Source organism: Macaca mulatta, chromosome 18 (assembly GCF_049350105.2).
Source record: "Macaca mulatta isolate MMU2019108-1 chromosome 18, T2T-MMU8v2.0, whole genome shotgun sequence".
Lineage (NCBI taxonomy): Eukaryota > Metazoa > Chordata > Mammalia > Primates > Cercopithecidae > Macaca > Macaca mulatta.
In genome coordinates this window covers 68,354,688-68,373,484 of record NC_133423.1, presented here as the reverse complement: position 1 = coordinate 68,373,484, position 18,797 = coordinate 68,354,688, and the positions used below count along the sequence as shown (strand labels likewise).

The 18,797-nt window shown below is 43.0% G+C and overlaps 1 protein-coding gene across 3 annotated transcripts in view; it reads left to right on the top strand.

Moving 5' to 3' along the window:
• TTC39C (tetratricopeptide repeat domain 39C) overlaps window positions 1–18,797 on the top strand; it is a 119,476-nt gene that overhangs the window by 5,985 nt on the left and 94,694 nt on the right. The gene's annotated exons all lie outside the window — the stretch shown is intronic.

Here is an 18,797-nt window from a genome sequence, read left to right as displayed (position 1 = left end):
TGCGGCTGGTTGTGGAACTTGTGGATAATGAGGGCTGACTGTATTGTATTAACAGGTTGAGTGAGATTACCTTTTTTCCTTAATTTAGTTGAAAGAAGCTGTATTGAGTGAAATAAAGTTTTGATGAGGATTTTTTTAAAAAGGGAGAGAGAAGTAATATTGAAACATGGAAGCACTTTCTATCCTAGTTACAGGAAACCACTTGTAGATCCCCAAATGTGCTATTTCAGGAGTCTAGACCTTTCACACAGCCTGTTTTAGTTCCTGAAATGCCACTTTCGCACCTGGTCTCCTTTGCCAGGGTAATCCTATTTACCGAGCTGCAGCAGTGGGACTGGAAGAGGCTACAGAGGACTCAGGGAGAAGAGAGAGTATCAAAAAAGTACAGAAAAGTAGATGGCTGTGTGGCAAAGATGAATTAATTTCAAAACTGCCTAGTGCTTGGTCTACCCTGTGGAAAGAGTCGGGTTGGGTAGGGAAGGACTGGTCCCTGTCTTACACAGCACCTCTTTCAGCACTTACTCTCCTCCCAACACCCTAAAGTCACGAGTCTGCTGCTCATTCTGTAACGTGGGTCCGTTTGGCGGTTGAATAGCCTTTGTGGGCTAACATGGGGAGAATGCATTCCAGTTTCTGAACAAGAGACTGTGAATACATGTTTTTATGTAAAATTATTCATGCATGTGCTGTGTAGAAAGAGAAAGTCATGCCTCCTTGAAGTGGATTTGATGATTGAGCTGGGGCTTTTCTTTTCTTTTCTTTTTTCTGAGACGGAGTCTTGCTCCGTCGCCCAGGCTAGAGTGCAATGGCATGATCTTGGCTCACTGCAACCTCCGCCTCCTGGGTTCAAGGGATTCTCCTGCCAAGCTGGGACTTTTCTTATGTAAAGATGGTTGGTGGTTTGCACCACCCTTTTCCCTAGCTGAGGTTGCTTTCTCCATCTCTTCCTTCTTGCTCAAGAATTTCAGAACACACGAAATATACCTACACATATGTAAGGTAGTTACTCCTGTCTTACAGGAAAACTCAGTTATTACAGAGAAAGCCCCTAGAGAGTCAGGAAGTCCATCTCTTTAAAAAGGTCTGTGTTCACAGAGTGTCTGCCATGAACAGGAGAATGGTGAGAGGCAGGTCGTTCCTTCAAGGAGGCATTACTTCATACCTTTATTCAAATCTACCTCAAATAGAGTCACTTTAACACTTAGTCTTGTTCAAAGCTGTAATATCTGTGAACTCACTGGCTTTAGGTGACTTTATTTTTCTTGTGTACATCAATGTAAACACATAATGATAAATACTAGATGGCATTTACTGTGAGCCAGCCCACAGCCCCAGCCTTGCCTGAACTTTTCTCCTCGTTTAATGCCCCTGCCAGCTCTGTGAGGGATGCCTTTATTATCTCCCTTAGAGGGAGGAGGAAGAGCCCAGGGACGTGAAGTGGCCCAACTCGGGTCTTGCAGCAGTAGTGGGGAGTGCTGGGGTTGAAACTGGGCTGCCTGGCTCCAGAGTCTGGGTGTGACCATGTGCTGTCTACCTCTTTAACAGAACTTCTACAGTAAAAGGATTCACATGTGTCCTGTCAAAGCCATTTTGGGGCAAGTTTCTTCAGCAGTATGCAAATTGCACTCTGACACCCAGAAGCTATCCATCAAACCCCCAGAGAGATCTGTCTTCGGGGAGCTGTCACTCCAAGCTTTAGACCCTTCGTGGCTCCCAGTCTTGTGTAGGATAAAGCCCAGCATCCTGGCCTGGCCTCCGATGTCCTGTGATCTGGCCCTGTCTGCTTCCCTTATCCCTTCCATGCTAGTTGTGCTGGAATATTTTGCATCATCCAGCCAGGTATATCTTGCTCTTCCAGACACAGCTGAGATTCCTGGAAAAAGGTTGTATGACTCTTCTGCACTCCTGTGGCATCCCGTCCTTACCTTTATCCGGCACTTGTGTTGCATCAAAATTGTTTACACGTCCACCTGTCTGCATGAGAGGGCTGAGATTGTAGAGATGGGTAGTACCTGGACTTCCTCTCCAGCTGTTCCTGGCCTTCCTGAGGTTGCTGGAGTTATGTGGGGGTCCAAGTTCTTAAAGGCATAGCAGCTCCCCTTTATTTGCAGTCAGGAAGTGCAGCCCAGGAGGCATCTGCCATGTAGGAGCTATGAAAGCCTTGTTCCTCATCACTGCCTCCTATTCTGATGGCATGGGTGTGTCTCTTGACCCAATTTAAGGTGCTCCAGACAGGCCCTAATATTGATGTTCTGCTTCTCATAAGCAGTTGCCAGAGCTCCTGCCTGGCCCTGTGACTGCCTTTGCCTTGGAACGTCCAGGCTGCCCTGTGCTGAGTAGGAGCAGTGGGAAGCAAAGCCACGTGCGGGTCTCAACAGTGCCATCGCAAGGAAAGCTGGGCCCTAATGACACTCAGTCTCCTGCTTCCAAAGAGGTCACAGGTGTCAGCTGCACCTGACCTGGGCATTGTAACTCAGGATGGCTGCTCTCTGAGCTGTTCTCTACTCAGCGTTGTGTGCACTGACAAGGAGGCCAGCCCAACTGGTGGGACTTTTGCATCTCCCATCTGATCCCTTTTAGGGCTCTGGGGTACCCCTCAGGGGTGGTGCTGTGATAATGCTCTGATGTGATTTGCCTGCCTGGCATGAGAAAGTAGAAATGTAACTGCCAGACTCCAAAAGCCAGGTCCTGCGTTTCAGGAAGAACTGGTCTCTGGGAGAACCTGGTGGCCAGAAGGGGAAGCTTGCTAGAGCAGTGACTCTCGACTCTGTCACACCGAATGCCCCTTTTTACTAACAAATATTTTGTAATTCCCCTTTTATGATCCTGAAATGAAGTTGATAGATGAAGTAACCTACTCACACATACAATGTCTAAAAATCAATAGAATGCCCAAATAAAATTAGGTGTGTGTGTGTGTGTGTGTGTGTGTATTTTTTTTTTTTTTTGAGGCGGAGTCTTGCTCTCCCTCCCAGGCTGGAGTGCAGTGGCTGATCTTGGCTCACTGCAACCTCCGCCTCCCAGGTTCAAGTAATTCTCCGAACTCAGCCTCCTGAGTAGCTGGGACTACAGGCATGTACCACCACGCCTGGCTAATTTTTGTATTTTTAGTAGAGACGAGGTTTCACCATGTTGGTCAGGCTGGTCTTGAACTTCTGACCTTGTGATCTGCCTGCCTCAGCCTCCCAAAGTGCTGGGATTACAGGCGTGAGCCACCGCGCCCGGCCTACATGTATTTTTAAAGTGTAAATGCTCAGCATACCTTTATCCGATGATAAAATGAAGTAGTTAGATGACTGCACCCTTGTATGATGAAGAAATTTGGATTTAGGAGAAGGTGAGAAGGTGCTGCAGAGAAGGAGATAAAAGAGCAGGTATGCTTTAAAATAAAGAAAGTAACAGACCAAACTTACTCATAAATGTTAAGGGAAGGAGGGAAATAACCCTAACCAACCAAGGCAAAATACTGGCTGTTGAAGTGGTTTTAATAAGAAGTGTGACATTTTTGCAATGAACCAGGCCTTCTTTGTCAGGATGGTATTAATTTCCTGTGTTAAGACATAGGATGTGTGCTGACAGAGTGTCTCAGAAAACGTATCTCCCATCGTTAAATCCCTCTGCACACCAAGACCTTTAGAGACCGTTGCCTTTAATAGGTGTCCAGGATTAGACGATGAATTGAAAAAATGTTTATAGGATAGTTGAGTGGCAGCCGACTCCTGAGGACAGTTTCAGAGTAAGGTTGAAAAACAAGATTCAAACCCCTATGTTTTGTTTGTTTGTTTGCTTTGACAGTCTCGCTCTATCTCCCAGGCTGGAGTGCAGTGGCATGATCTCAGCTCACTGCAACCTCCACCTCCTGGGTTCAAGAGATTCTCGTGCCTCAGCCTCCTAATTAACTGGGTCTACAGGTGCGTGCCACCACACCCAGCTAATTTTTGTATTTTTGGTAGAGACGGGGTTCTGCCATGTTGGCTGGGCTGGTCTTGAACTCCTGGCCTCAACTGATTTGCCCGTCTTGGCCTCCGAAAGTGCTGGGATTAGACTCGTAAGCCACTATGCCCGGCCTCCAAAATAAAACAATTTCGACATGACATTTTCATGACATAAGTTTCAGTATGCTACGTATCCTAAGGAATATTGGGTGACAGAAATGAAATAAATGTATTAATGAAATGTATTTGTATCCAGGATTTCATGTATCTTCAATAATTTATTTGGCTTTAAATATATTAAAAGGAGCTTTCAGTATCACTGTTAAATATTGGCAGGTGATATACAAATGCAACCTGGTTTAGCTGCAGTTTGTTGACAACTCAGATGCCACAAGCAGTGTTGCTGTTGGTGACATGGTTTTCCATAATTATAAACAAATCTTGATAAACTGTGTATTCAAGCAGTATAAGGAATATTTTGTGTTTCTACATAAATGGAGGTAGATTCTAGAACTAAATAAACAGTTTTTCATCTGTGTGAACTTCCAGGACATGTTCAGAAGTTTTGTGGGACATGAGACAGTGTGCTGGATGATCTCATACGTTGCAGGAAGCCTTGGGTCGTTGGTCCCATTCCACTACAGTCATCATGTCACCCCAAAACGGTCCCACGGGTTTCCAGAATGTCTGCATTGAGAGGCACTGAGCTTGGGACGGCAAGGTTTAGAGCCAGATTTGGTCTCTGTGGCTGAATCCCCCAGCCTCCTTAGAACAGCACAGTAGTGGGGTCTTTCTCCAGACAGAGTGGGGCTGTAGGAAGGGAAGAGGCTGCCCAGGCTGGCACAGCTGTGGCTGAAGGAGAGAGGTGGAGAAGGGAGTGTCTCTGTTGCGTTGGTGACAGCAGGCACCAGGACAGAGGCCAGGTGTAGGGTTCCTTGAGAGGTGAAGAGCCCTTAGTGTTGGGTCCCCTGGGTCACACTGCCCCTACCAGTCACACACAGACTGCTTCTAGGGCCCAGACAGCTCCAGAAAGGTATGTCAGCTCAGGTTTCTCTGTGCCTTGCCATGTGGATGGAGAACTACTGAGATTCTTCCCTTCTTCATACTCCACATGGATCTAGCTTACAGGACCTGTGTCTCGCCAGCCTCTAGGTGACTTTATTTTCCTGCCCTGTTCCCACCCAACTCTTCCTAACTTTGAATCTCAAAGTATAAACTGGCCTATATGCTTCCCAGGAAGTGAGCAAGTTTTTTTTGTTTTGTTTTGTTTTGTTTTTTTTTTTTTGCTAAGTAGGTTATGCAAGTTAAACAAAGAGAAATTTAGTTAAAAATCAAAGGCTAAATCCCTGTGAATCAGGGCACAGTTGTCTCAAAGTTCCATGGTCTCTAGAAGCATATGGGATGCTTCTAAAATGTGAGGAAATAGGGTCAGATGCTTCATGATTTTCTGTTGAGCTTGTACTTAGAAGTAATTAGGAAAGGAAAGCCACATAATGTAGTATGTTATAGGGCACCTTGATACACAGATAGGCAGAGCTTTCCCTGGTTCCTACCCTCAACCATGACGTCAGTTGCATCCCATAATACCTGTTAGCTCAGCCTGTTTTACATGCTCAGGTGCACCAGAGTGCTCCTTTTGGGTAGGGCTTTTCCAGGAAGACATGGAAAAGTCTGAGCGTAGTGCGCCTCACTCCCAGTGCCTGCAGCTGAGTGTTATAATAGCTGCTCTTTCCACTTTGGCCTTCTTAGCACACAGATTATTGTTTTTTGCTGCCTCCTTCCGTCTGCAGCAGCCATCCTTTGGGTTGTACTTCATTAAATTATCACTCCATAAAATAAGCATCAAAGATAAACAGATTTGCAAATATTTGTATCATTCTCTCTCTTGCAAATGGAACTGGTACTATTGGTACTATTCTAACAGGACAGGACAAGAAGAGGGAAATGACATTTTGAATCCAAATTCAAGTTGAATTTGCTAAATGACAGAGAAACAATTAAGAAGCAATCAGCTGGGCACAGTGGCTCACACCTATGATCCTAGCACTTTGGGAGGTCGAGGCAGGCAGGTCACTTGAGGTCAGGAGTTCGAGACCAGCCTGGCCAACATGGTGAAACCCTGTCTCTACTAAAAATACAAAATTAGCCGGGTGTGGTGGTGGGTGTCTGTAATCCCAGCTACTCAGGAGGCTGAGGCAGGGAGAATCACTTGAACCCAGGAGGCAGAGCTTGCAGTGAGCTATCACGCCACTGTGCGAGACTCCGTCTTGAAAGAAAAAAAGCAATAATACTAAACTGAAATTCATGCTGCACGGCCTCTAGGATCGCTTCCAATAGAATGGGTCACTGGCAAGGCTTTGAGTGCTTCCCCTCTTCCCCAATTTTGAATGGTAAATTGCAAAATCTCAAGTTACGTGTTGTCAACTGATATCTGGAACAAGAAAGAACTTGATATCATTCTGTCTTGCAAATTATGCACACCTGCATCTTTAGTTAGGCCTAAAATAAAGTAGCATGTTGGAATTGATCAGCTGCACACATGTCTCTTGTGATTTTTTTTTTTTTTTTTTTTTTTTTTGAGATAGGGCCTCACTCTGTCATCCAGGCTGCAGTGCAGTGGCATGATCATAGCTCACTATAGCCTTGATCTCTTGGGCTCAAACCATCCTCCCGCCTTAGCCTCCTGAGTAGCTGGGACTACAGGCCTGTGCTACCACACCTGGCTAATTTTTTATTTTTTATTAGACATGAGGTCTTGCTGTGTTGGCCAGGCACTCCTGAGCTCAAGCAGTTTCCTACCTCAGCCTCCCAAAGTGCTGGGATTACAGGGTGAGCCACTGCACCTGGCCTGATGTGACTCTTGACCTATCCAAGGCTATATGGGGGCTGCTTTTCCAGGCCTACAGTTGATGAAGGAATTGGGCTACTGACTTTTCTCCACACTATAGCCAGGTTTGCATCGATTTAGTTGCACAGAAAAGAGTTTTGTTTACATGTGGAATGCCATTTGCCTCAGCTGTCAACCATGTGGCTCCAAATCTATTTTTGGTTATTTCTGTATTGATGATTGGTGAGACACTCATTACTTTGAGTTATCAAAATTACAAATTGAGCTAGAAATTACTCCTCTTGAAATAGCATGGGGGGAAAAAAAGGGGAGGTGGGAAAGGGCCGTGGTGTGGGGAAAAGCCTAAACTACTTATAAACTAGTTAGAAGTTTAGCCAAAGTGGCAGGACCTGCTCTGGTGGAATTCTCAGAGATTCTTGTCTGGAGAAATTACCAATGTAAAAATGACAAGGTGAGAATGCTTCAGTGATTTTCTGTAGCCCTTGTGTGACATTTTGGATCTGGGCTGGGCTTATGAGAGAGAGTAGTTGAGGCTAACTTGAAATTGGGATCTTTTCTCCTAATGGAAGAATGTTGAGTTGTAAAACATTCATCAAAGAGCTATTCTACTAAAGTCTAGAAATTTATACTTAAGGAAGCCTGTGAATAGTAATATAAACCCAAATGAAATTTTCTCGACCTATACCCTACTAAAAACTGAAGAAAAATGTAGATGCCTTAGTGAAAGATGGACATTTTCTATGACATTCCGAGTTGTTTGCTGAGAACTAGTTCACACAAAATGTTATTATGAAGAATGTGTCTAGCTTCCCTTTGAAATGACTTTTAACTGAAAAATAGAGAAGTCTGTAATATTTTTATTTATTTATTATTGTTTTTTGAGATGGAGTCTTGCTCTGTCACCCAGGCTGGAGTGTAGTGGTGTGATCTCAGCTCACTGCAACCTCTGCTTCCTGGGTTCAAGCAATTATCCTGTTTCAGCCTCCTGAGTATCTGGGACTACAGGCACATGCCACCACGCCTGGCTAATTTTTGCATTTTTAGTAGAGATGGGGTTTCACCATATTGATCAGGCTGGTCTCGAACTCCTGACCTCAGGTGATCCACCCATCTCTGCCTCCCAAAGTGCTTCGATTACAGGCATGGGCCACTGCACCCGTGTGTAATATTTTTAAATGATTTCCTAAAATTAATTAGTGTTTGGGTTGCTTGTATAAATAGGTGTGTGTGGTTTCGTTGTTGTTGTTTTTGTGAGACAGAGTCTCGCTGTGTCGCCCAGGCTGGAGTGCAGTGGTGTGATCTCAGCTCAGTGCAACCTCTGCCTCCTGGGTTCAAGTGATTCTCTTGTCTCAGCCTCCTGAGTAGCTGGGATTACAGGCGTGCACCACCACACCTGGCTAAGTTTTGTATTCTTAGTAGAGACGGGGTTTTTCTGTGTTGGACAGGTTGGTCTTGAACTCTTGACCTAGGTAATCCACCCACCTTGGCTTCCTAAAGTGCTGGGATTATAGGCGTGAGCCACCACACCCGGCCAGATGTGTTTAATCCTCAAAGCATTTCTGCAATTTGTAGATTATGCCACATATAATAGAGGAATCTCATTATAGCTTAAAGCTCTTTGAGAAAATAATGAAAATATCTTTTAAATTTCAATAGTTTGGGAGGAATGGGTAGTGTTTGGTTACATGGATAAGTTATTTAGTGGTGATTTCTGAGATTTTGGTGTACCTGTCACCCAAGCAGTGTACACTGTACTCAATGTGTAGTCTTTTATCCGTCACCCCCCTCCCACCCTTCCCCCACTGAGTCCCCAAAGGCATTCTTATGCCTTTGTGTCCTCATAGCGTAGCTCCCCATATAAGTGAGAACATACGATGTTTGGTTTTCCATTCCTGAGTTACTTCACTTAGAATAATGGTCTCCAGCTGCATCCAGGTTGCTGGGAATGTGATTATTTCATTTTTTTCATGGCTGAGTAGTAGTTCATGGTATATTTATACCACATTTTCTTTATCCGTTCATTGATTGGTGGAAATTTGGGCTGGTTTTCTATTTTTGCAGTTGTGAATTGTGCTGCTATCAACATGCATGTACATGTGTCTTTTTCATATAATGACTTATTTTCCTCTGAGTAAATACCCAGTAGTGGGATTGCTGCATCAAATGGTAGATCTACTTTTAATTCTTTAAGGAATCTCCACACTGTTTATAATGAAAATATCTTGATTAATTTTGTTACTTTTAAAATAGTCCTTGTTGAAGGATGAGTTAGAAAGTCTTTGTAGTTGAGAAATGTGGTTTGGATGTCCTCTTTGTAAATTGCTTATCAATGCTCTCTCCACGTGCCATTAGCATAGAGTAGAGATGAATTGCCTATTTATTTGTATGACGTAAGGTAGAGAAGGAACTATTGCTGAAGATATTTAATATCTTAGGAAGATATTTAATACACATTAATGATACATTGAGAAAAACTATTTAAAAATTGACTAATCTGAAGAATTGTTTTCAGAACATAGCAGTAACTCTTAATGACTATTGAGACTTAGCAATAAATGAATATGAATTAAGCAAAACTAGAGAGGAATCTGAATAAAGTTAGAAGTAGTGCATTCTTGTAATCATAGAAGTCTGTTGATCTTTGCTTAAATGCCTGCACAGGCAAACAACGACAGTGGTTGGGGGTCGAGTGGGTGAGTCATAGCTGCACTGTTCGTGCGTCATTGTGTCGTGTGCATTTCATCCTTAATACTAATTCTCTCAACAGCCCCAAGGATAGGCTTTTTCATTTTTTCATTTTTTTTTTTTTTTTTTTTGGAGACAGAGTCTCGCTCTGTCACCAGGCTAGAGTGCAGTGGCATGATCTCGACACACTGCAACCTCCACCTCCCAGGTTCAAGCGATTCTCCAGCCTCAGCCTCCTGAGTAGCTGGGATGATAGGCACCCACCACCATGCCTGGCTAATTTTTTTTTTTTTTGTATTTTTAGTAGAAACAGGGGTTCACCATGTTGGCCAGCCGGGTCTTCAACTCCTAACCTCAGGCAATCTGCCTGCCTCGGCCTCCCACAGTGCTGGGATTATAGACATGAGCCACCACACCCGACTGTTTTTTTTTTTTTTTTTTTTTTTTTTTTTTGAGACAGAGTCTTACTCTTGTCCAGGCTAGAGTGCAGTGGTGGCTCGATCTCAGCCCATTGCAGCCTCCAATTCCCGGATTTAAGTGATTCTCATGCCACGGCCTCCTGAGTAGCTGGGACTACAGGCATGTACCACCACACCCGGCTACTTTTTTTTTTTTTTTTTTTAAGTAGAGTCGGAATTTCGTCATGTTGGCCAGGCTGGTCTCGAACTCTTGACTGCAAGTGATCCGGCCGCCTTGGCCTCCCAAAGTGCTGGGATTACAGGCAGGAGCCACTGCGCCCATCCTCCAAGGGTAAGTCTTTTACCATCACCTTGCACATAGAAAATTAAGGTTTACCAAACCCAAGTGAAAAAGATTGTGAGTGGAAGATCTGCTCCCAGCCCTAGAGTGTATGCTGGTTCCTCCAAAAGAACCCTGTTTTTATGCTGAATAGTATTATGTGGACCTAGCAAGATTGCAGGTCAGTTTTCTAGCCCTGGTCTTCTTCCGGGGCTCTCAGGCTCAGTGGATTGTACCACCTGAAACCTGGTTGTACACACTGGAAGGCTCTTGGCACCTCTGTCTTACTCACCTTTATTGTCTGCCACTTTTGCCTACCAAGTGTCTGTTGAATCCATCCACTTCTCTTCATCTTTACTACTACCGCTTAGTCCAGGCCACCCTCATCTCTCACTTGGACACTTGCACTGGCTCAGCTGGCTTCATTATATCCTCCCTGCCTTTACTTTACCTCCACCAGAGTGATCTGTCCAACCTTCAAGTCTTAATTGCATGACTCGCCACTAAAATCTCTTTTGCAGCCTCTCTGGTAGGCTGAAAAATGGTCCTCCAAAAGGTATCTAATCCCTAGAACTTCTCAGTGCCACCTTATAAGGAAAAGAATAAAAGGTGCCTTGCAGGTGTGATTAAGTTAAGGATCTTGAGATGGGGGATTATCCTGGATTATGTCGATGGGCCCTAAATGCAATCACATGTATCGTTGTAAGAGGGAGGCAGAAAGAGATTTTATACACACGCAGGAGAAGGCAAAATGGAAACATCAAGAGAGAGATTTGAAGACATTGACCTTGAAGATTAGAGCCACAGCTGCCCTAAGCCCGAATGCAGCCACTCACCAGAGGATGGAAGAGGCATGGAATGGGCTTACCCCTAGAGCCTCCCCAGGGAGTGTGGCCCTGCCGATACCTCCATTTCAGCCCAGTGACACTGATGTCACACTTCTGGTCTACAGAACTGTAAGAGAATACATTTCTCTTGCTTTTAGCCCCCAGGTTTATGGTAATTTATTCCAACAGCCACAGAAAACTAATTCAGCCTCCCATTGCTTTTAGGATTAGGACCAAAATCTGTGGCAGGATTTATCTGGCATAGCTTGGGCCTGCTTGGTTTGCCCCTTGACCATCACTGCCTTATCTCATTTTTTTCGTATAAAGATTGAGTATCCCTTATCCTGAATGCTTGGGACTGGAAGTGTGTTGGATTTCAGATGTTTTTCAGATTTTGGAATATTTGCTTATACATAATGAGATATTTTAGGAATGGGACCCAAGTCTAAACAGAATTCATTTGTGTTTCATATACATTTTTTGCGTATAACTTGAAGGTAATTTTGTACAATGTTTTAAATAATTTTCTATGTGAAACAAAGTTTTGACTGCATTTTGGCTGTGAACGTCACGTGAGATCAGGAGTAGAATTTTTCACTTGGGGCAGCATGCCAGCCCTCAAAAAGTTTCAGATTTTGGAGCATTTTGGGTTTCAGATTTGTGGATTAGGATGCCCAACCTGTATTTTAAAATGATTTGTGTTGTATTATTTCCAGGCCGTGACTGTACAAATCCCAGTTAGCTCATGCTATAAAATAGACTCATATTTCCTCCTTTTATACAGTGGTTTGTAGAAAAACAGAAAAGTAAAATAGCTTTAAATTGGCAATGACTTTGGTTTTAACCAGCTTTAGAATCCATATTAACCTTCATTGAAAAGATCAATGCTGGCTGGGTGCGGTGGCTCACAATTGTAGTCCCAGCACTTTGGAAGGCAAAGACGAGTGAGTGGATCACTTGAGACCAGGAGTTTGAGACCAGCCTGGCCAACATGGCGAGAGCCTGTCTCTGCTGAAAATACAAAAATTAGCTGGGCGTGGTGGCACATGCCTGTAATCCCAGCTACTTGGGAGGCTTAGGCATGAGAATCGCTTGAACCTGGGAGGTGGAGGTTGCAGTGAGCCAAGATCATGCCTGGGTACTCTAGCCTGGGCAGCAGTGTGAGACTCTGGCTCAGTCAATCAATCAATCAGTAACCAGTGCTTTCTCCAATTATGCCATTTGGTAGCCTTGTCTTCCATTGCTGTGTTCTTTCCTTACTCTCTGACCTGTAGTTACCATGATCTTCCAGATTCTTGACTTTGCTTTGCTTCCTCCTGACACAGGGTTTTCATTGCACACGGAATCTCTCCTCCAAGCTGACTCAGTTTCTACTTATCCTTCAACCTCAACTCCACCTTCCCTTCCTGGAGAGGCTTTCCCTGGTCTTCCAGCCTCATTTGTTTGCTATGCAGTCTATAAGAATCAGGTTCCTTTCCTCTGGGTTCTTACCTTAGTTTGTAAACATTCACAGATAGCCCTGGCCTTACTTGGTTCTAATATGCACAGATTCCAGTTTCCAGAGTTAAGTAACACCAGTTCCCCAATAACACAGTTCAATTTTCAGTTACTACTGTGTATGAGCTCTTCAGGCCACAAATCATTACGTATATAACAGATGCACATCATGATCAGTAGCCAATCGTGTGACTTCTTTCAGAGTCTGTCTGTGACTGGCCATTGCACCTCTGTTATTCAGTTCACAGACAGCAAAGAGTGTCCTTGTGTTGCTTTCTTCATTCCTAGTGATAGACCCGCTGACGTTTTACTCAGAGGGATAATTGAAAGAGGACTTTGGCCAACAAAGATGAACATGCAGCAAAGAAAAAAGTGGTAACACTGGAAGTGAAATGGAATGAAATCTAAATGGAAGGAATAGCTGACACTTCCCCTATTTGAGGGACTCTGGATGTGCAACCACAGGCACTTAGTGAAGGGGAGTTTATTAGACATAAAGGAGGAAAGTGGTTGTAAGGAAAAAGATGCAGATGTCCCGGAGGAGGTGACACTGGCCAAGAAAAACTTCACTTCAAAGAACTCTTGGAAAGATCCACAACATTGAAAGCAGAAAGGCTAAACTGAAGCTGATTCAAACTTCATAAGGAGTATCACAGTTCGAAGTATGACAGAGGTGCGTACTTTCCATCATACATTATCTTATAAAAAGAGGGCGCACCCTGCTCAAAATCCTCTTGTTAAGTTTCTTTTTTTTTTTTTAATTTATTTATTATTATTATACTTTAAGTTGTAGTGTACATGTGCATAACGTGCAGGTTTGTTACATATGTATACTTGTGCCATGTTGGTGTGCTGCACCCATCAACTCATCAAGTTTCTTACAAAGAAGGAAATCTCTTTAATGTTCAATGTTTCTAATGTTTTAAATAAGAGCTTATAAAATAAATGTTTTGCTAACTTTTTCATTTCCCTAATATTTATAAATGGTAGAGTTTTTAAATGCTTTTTAAATTATTTTTTCAATTGTAAAATATGCACCAGGTAATATTCACCATTTTATTCATTTTTAGATATACGGTACAGTGGCATTAGTGGCATTAAGTACAATCATCACCAGCATCCATCTCCAGAACTGTTTTGTCTTTCCGAGTGGAAACTTTGTACCCATTAAACCATCCTTTCCCATTTCTCCCTAGCCCCAGCAACTGCCCTTCTGCTTTCTGTCTCTATGAGTTTGTCTATGATAGGTATCTCTTATGAGTGGAATCATACAGTATTTGTCTTTTTGGGATTGGCTTATTTCACTTTGCATAATGTTCATGAGGTTCATTTATGTTATAGCGTCTGTCAGAATTCTCTTTCTTTTTAAGGCTAAATAATATTCCGTTGTTTGTGCCACATTTTGTGTATCCATTCATCCATTAACGGACGCTTGGATTGCTTCCACCTTTTGGCTATTGTGAACAATGCTTCCGTGAACATGGATGTCCAAATATCTGAGCTCCTGCTTTCAGTTTTCTCGGGTATATACCCAGAAGTGGAATTACTGGATCATATGGTAATTCTAGTTTTAATTTTCTTTCTTTTTTTTTTTTTTTTTTTTAAGAGACAGAATCTTGCTCTCTTGCCTAGGCTGGAGTATAATGGTGTGATCAGAGATCACTGTAACCTTAAACTTGTTGGTTCAAGTGATCCTCTTGCCTCAGCCTCCCAAGTAACTAGGGCTACATGCACGTGCCATCACGCCTGGCTAATTTTATTTTTTTGTGGAGCTGCAGTCTCGCTGTGTTGCCTGGTCTGGCCTCTTAATTACTGGGTTCAAGGGATCCTCCCACCTTGGCCTCCCAAAACACTGGGATTCCAAATGTGAGCCACTGTGCCCAGCCCTATTTTTAATTTTTTGAGGAACTACTATACTATTTTCCACAATGATTTTACCATTTACATTCCCATCAGTGGTACACAAGGGTTCCAGTTTTTCCACATCCTTGCCAACAATTTTCTTGATTTGTTTTGAATATTAGCCATCCTAATAGGTGTGAGGTGGTATCTGATTTACATTTCCCCAGTGATTAGTGATATTGAGCATCTGTTCATGCACTTGTTGGTGATTTGTATATATTCTTTGGAGAAATGTTTATTCAAGTCCTTTGCCCATTTTTTAATTGGGTTGTTTGGTTTTTGTGTTGTTGAGTTTTAAGAGTTCTTTATTATTCTGGATATGAACTCCTTATCTAATATATAATTTTCAGATATTCCCCCCATTCCATGGATTGCCTTTTCACTCTGTCGTAAGTGTCCTTTGATGCAGAGAAGATTTTAATTTTGATATAGACCATGTATCTGTGTTTTCTGTTTTTGTGTGTGTCTTTGGTATCACTTCTGAGAAACCATTGCCAAATCAAGTGTCATTAAGCTTTTTCTGTGTTTTCTAATAAGAGTTTTATAATTTTAACTCTAATGCATAGGTCTTTGATCCATTTTGACTTAATATTTTGTATGGTATAAAGGGTCAACTTCATTCATTTGAATGTGGATATCCAGTTTTCCCAGCACTGTCTGTTGAAAAGATTGCCCTCCATGCGTGAAGGTTTATTTCTAGGCTCTCTGTTCTTTTGCATTGGTTTATATGTCAGGGTTTCTGCTGGTACAACACTGTTTTTTTTTTTTTTTTTTTTTGAGACGGAGTCTCGCTGTGTCTCCCAGGCTGGAGTGCAGTGGCGTGATCTCGGCTCACTGCAAGCTCCGCCTCCCGGGTTCACGCCATTCTCCCGCCTCAGCCTCCCAGAACACTGTTTTAATACTGTAGCTGTGTGGTAAGTTTTGAAATCAGGAAGTGTGAGATCTTCCAGTTTGTTCTTTTTCAAGATATTTAGGCTATTTGGGGTCCCTTGAGATTCCGTATGAATTTTAACATGGAATTTTCTATTTCTGCATAGAAGACATTGTTGGTATTTTGATAGGGATTACATTGAATCTGGAGATGACTCGAGTAGTATTAGCTAAAATTAAGTCTCCCAATCTATGAACATGGGACATCTTTCCATTTATTGATCTCATCTTTAATTTCTTTCAGCACTGCTTTCAGTTTTCAGTGTATAAGTCTTTCACCTCCCTGATTAAGCTTATTCCTACATATTTTATTCTTTTTGATGCTATTGTAAATGGAACTTCCTTAATGTTTTGAATTATTCATTGTTAGTGTATAGAAATACAACTGATTTTTATGTGTTGATTTCATATCTTGCAACTTTGCTGAATTTGTTTCTTTTAACCATTTCTTGTAGAATTTTTAGGGGATATTTTTGTTTTCTTGAGACAGGATCTCACTTTGTTGCCCAGGCTGGAGTGCAGTGGCGTGATCACAGTCTACTGCAGTCTTGATCTCCCCAGGCTCAGGTGATTGTCCTACCTCAGCCTCCTGAGTAGCTGGAGCTACAGGTGTGTGCCACTACACTTGGCTAATTTTTGTATATTTTTGTAGAGATGGGGTCTTGCCGTGTTGCCCAGGCTGGTCTTGAACTCCTGGGCTAAAGCAATCTGTCTGCCTTAGCCTCCCAAAGTGCTGAGATTACAGACGTGAGCCACCATGCCTGGCTATTTTTAGGGTTTCTTACATCTAAGTTCACGTCATCTGTAAACAGAGTTAATTTTACTGTTTTTCTTTCCAATTTGGATGCTTTTTATTTCTTTTCCTTTACTAATTGCTCTGGCTAGGACTTCTAGTACTATGGTGAATAGCAATGGCAAAAGTGGGCGTTTTTGTCTTGTTCCTGATCTTAGAGGAAAAGCTTTTGGTCTTTTACTATTGAATATGATGTTAGCTGTGAGTTTAATGTTTTGATGAAGTTTTAAAAAGATCATAGGGCACTTGTGATTTTTCTCATTTATTGTTGAGATCAGTTTGTATGGTTTCAGCTTGTATGGTCCTTTTTAGGATCTTACTCTACTGTATAAAGTGAGTACTGCCTGTATTCCTTAAGATAATACTTCCCCCAGCTGGACTGTGTTCCTTGAGATTAAGAATTTTGTGTGTTTTGCTCACTGCTGTATCCCTAATGTCTGGCATGTAGTTGGTACTTAGTCAGTGATGTATGAATGATTCTTACTTTAAACATGAGATTTTCTGGGTTCCCACCATTTGTGCCATTTATCCCCCATTCTCCAAATGTGTGGATTCCTTGTGATAGGACATTTGTCTGGCATATTAGAGAGTAGTGTTGCAGAGTCTCAGGTAGACCGTCTCACCAGGAGGATAGGGTAAGACTCCAAATTGATATCTCTCACTTATTTTAAGGCTTGCATATATTAGACATTCTGTGTTGTATTAACTGGTTACTACAACACTTTGGTATTATCAATTTAGCATTTAGACATGGAACATGGTTCCTTTGGAAATGCAAAATTCAGTACAAATGGAAGGTGGTAGTAACGTGTAGTTAGTGGCAGGGTTGCTGTTGTGAACTCGGGTTCTTCAAGGAGATCACAAGGAGACTGTGGCATTTTACATTGGTGTATGGCTGTGAAAGGCGGGTACCACGGATCAGGTCAGGAGAAAAGACCTTTTCATTCTTCAGGTGACATGTTTCTTCAGAGACTTCCCTACAGGTGAGGCCTCAGCCTGGGGTCAGTGAAAATCCAACCCCCAAATCAGCACTTGCTATGCCGCACATCCATATGCCCTGAGTTGTCAGACGCGGCGTGTCTGGTGGCACCGTTTATCTCTTATAATTCAGAACCAAATTCTGCAGAGGGTAATATTTCTTTAAAGTTGAGTCCTCTTTATTTTCATATATAAGCTAAACATTAATTAAGTGCCGACTGTGTTTAAATTATCATGGTAGGTCCTGAGAGGAGACAAAGATGAGTAAGATCCACTCTCTGTCCTCAAAGAAGTGCCTGTCTGATGAGGACAATCTACACAGCATGTAATTTATTTTTATTTTTATTTGTCTTGAGACAGAATCTCACTCAGTCACCCAGGCTGGAGTGCAGTGGTACAATCACGGCTCACTGCAGCCTCGAACTCCCAGGCTCAGGAGATCCTCCTACCTCAGCCTCCCGAGTAGGTGGGACCACAGGCATGCACCACCATGCCCGGCTAATTTTTGTAGTTTTTGTAGAGACGGGGACTCATCACATTGTCCTGGCTGGTCTTGAACTGCTGGGCTCAAGCAATCCTCCCACCTTGGCCTCCCAAAGTGCTGGGATTATAGGCATGAACCACCTGTAATCCCAGGTGGTTCCACCTGGGATTGGTCCACTTGGGCTTATTGGTCCACTTGGGCTGCCGTAACAAGACACCGAAGACTGGGTGGCTTAAGCAACAGAAATGCATTTTCTCACAGTTGTAGAGTCTAGGAGTTTGAGACCAGGGAGCCAGCATGGTTGAGATCTGGTGAGGGCTGGCTCTCTTCTTGGCTTGTGGATAGCTGCTTTCTGGCCATGTTCTCACATGGTCTTTTCTCTCAGTGTGAGGGGCACATGTGGGAGAGTGAGATCTCTTTCTTCCCTTTCTTATAAAGCCACCAACCCTCTTGGATTAGGATCCTATCCTTATGACCTCATTTAAACTCAGTTACCTCCTAAAAGCCCTGTGTCCAGACATAGTCAAATTAGGGGTTAAGGTTTCAACATAGGACTTTTTGGGGGACACAGTTCAGACCATAGCAACAGAGATACATGGCACTTACTTAGGACCCCCAGGGTGCCAGGTGCTGTGCTGGCATCCTCATTCAGTCCCCCCTATGCACCTGTAAGAAAGGTACTATCATTTCCCCCTACTTTACAGATGATGAAACTGCAACTCAAAAGAATTACTTTTCAAGGATACTTCACTCAGCAGAGCCAGGACTTGAAACCAGGGCTTTGGGAATTGAGGGAGTATCAGAGGAGGTTCCTTGAGGATGAGCAGGGAAGTCTCCCAGGGTACTGGGGTGGAGCCAGCATCCTCAGACTAGGCATGTGTTATATTCAGGGTCAAGCTGTTCTGTGGCCACACAAAGAGATGTGTATTCAGAGGAATGATGGAGGTGGACACACATGATAGGTGGGTCTGTGTTCTATGTAGAACCATGGATTTTACCCCTTTCCACTTGGGTGATAAGGAGCCATTGGTAGGTTTTTGTTTTGTTTTGTTTGTGGGGATAGGGTCTCGCTGTGTTGCCCAGGTTGGTCTCAAACTCCTGGCCTCAAGTGATCCTCTTGCCTTGGTCTCAAACTCCTGGCCTCAAGCGATCCTCTTGCCTTGGCCTCCCAAAGTGCTAG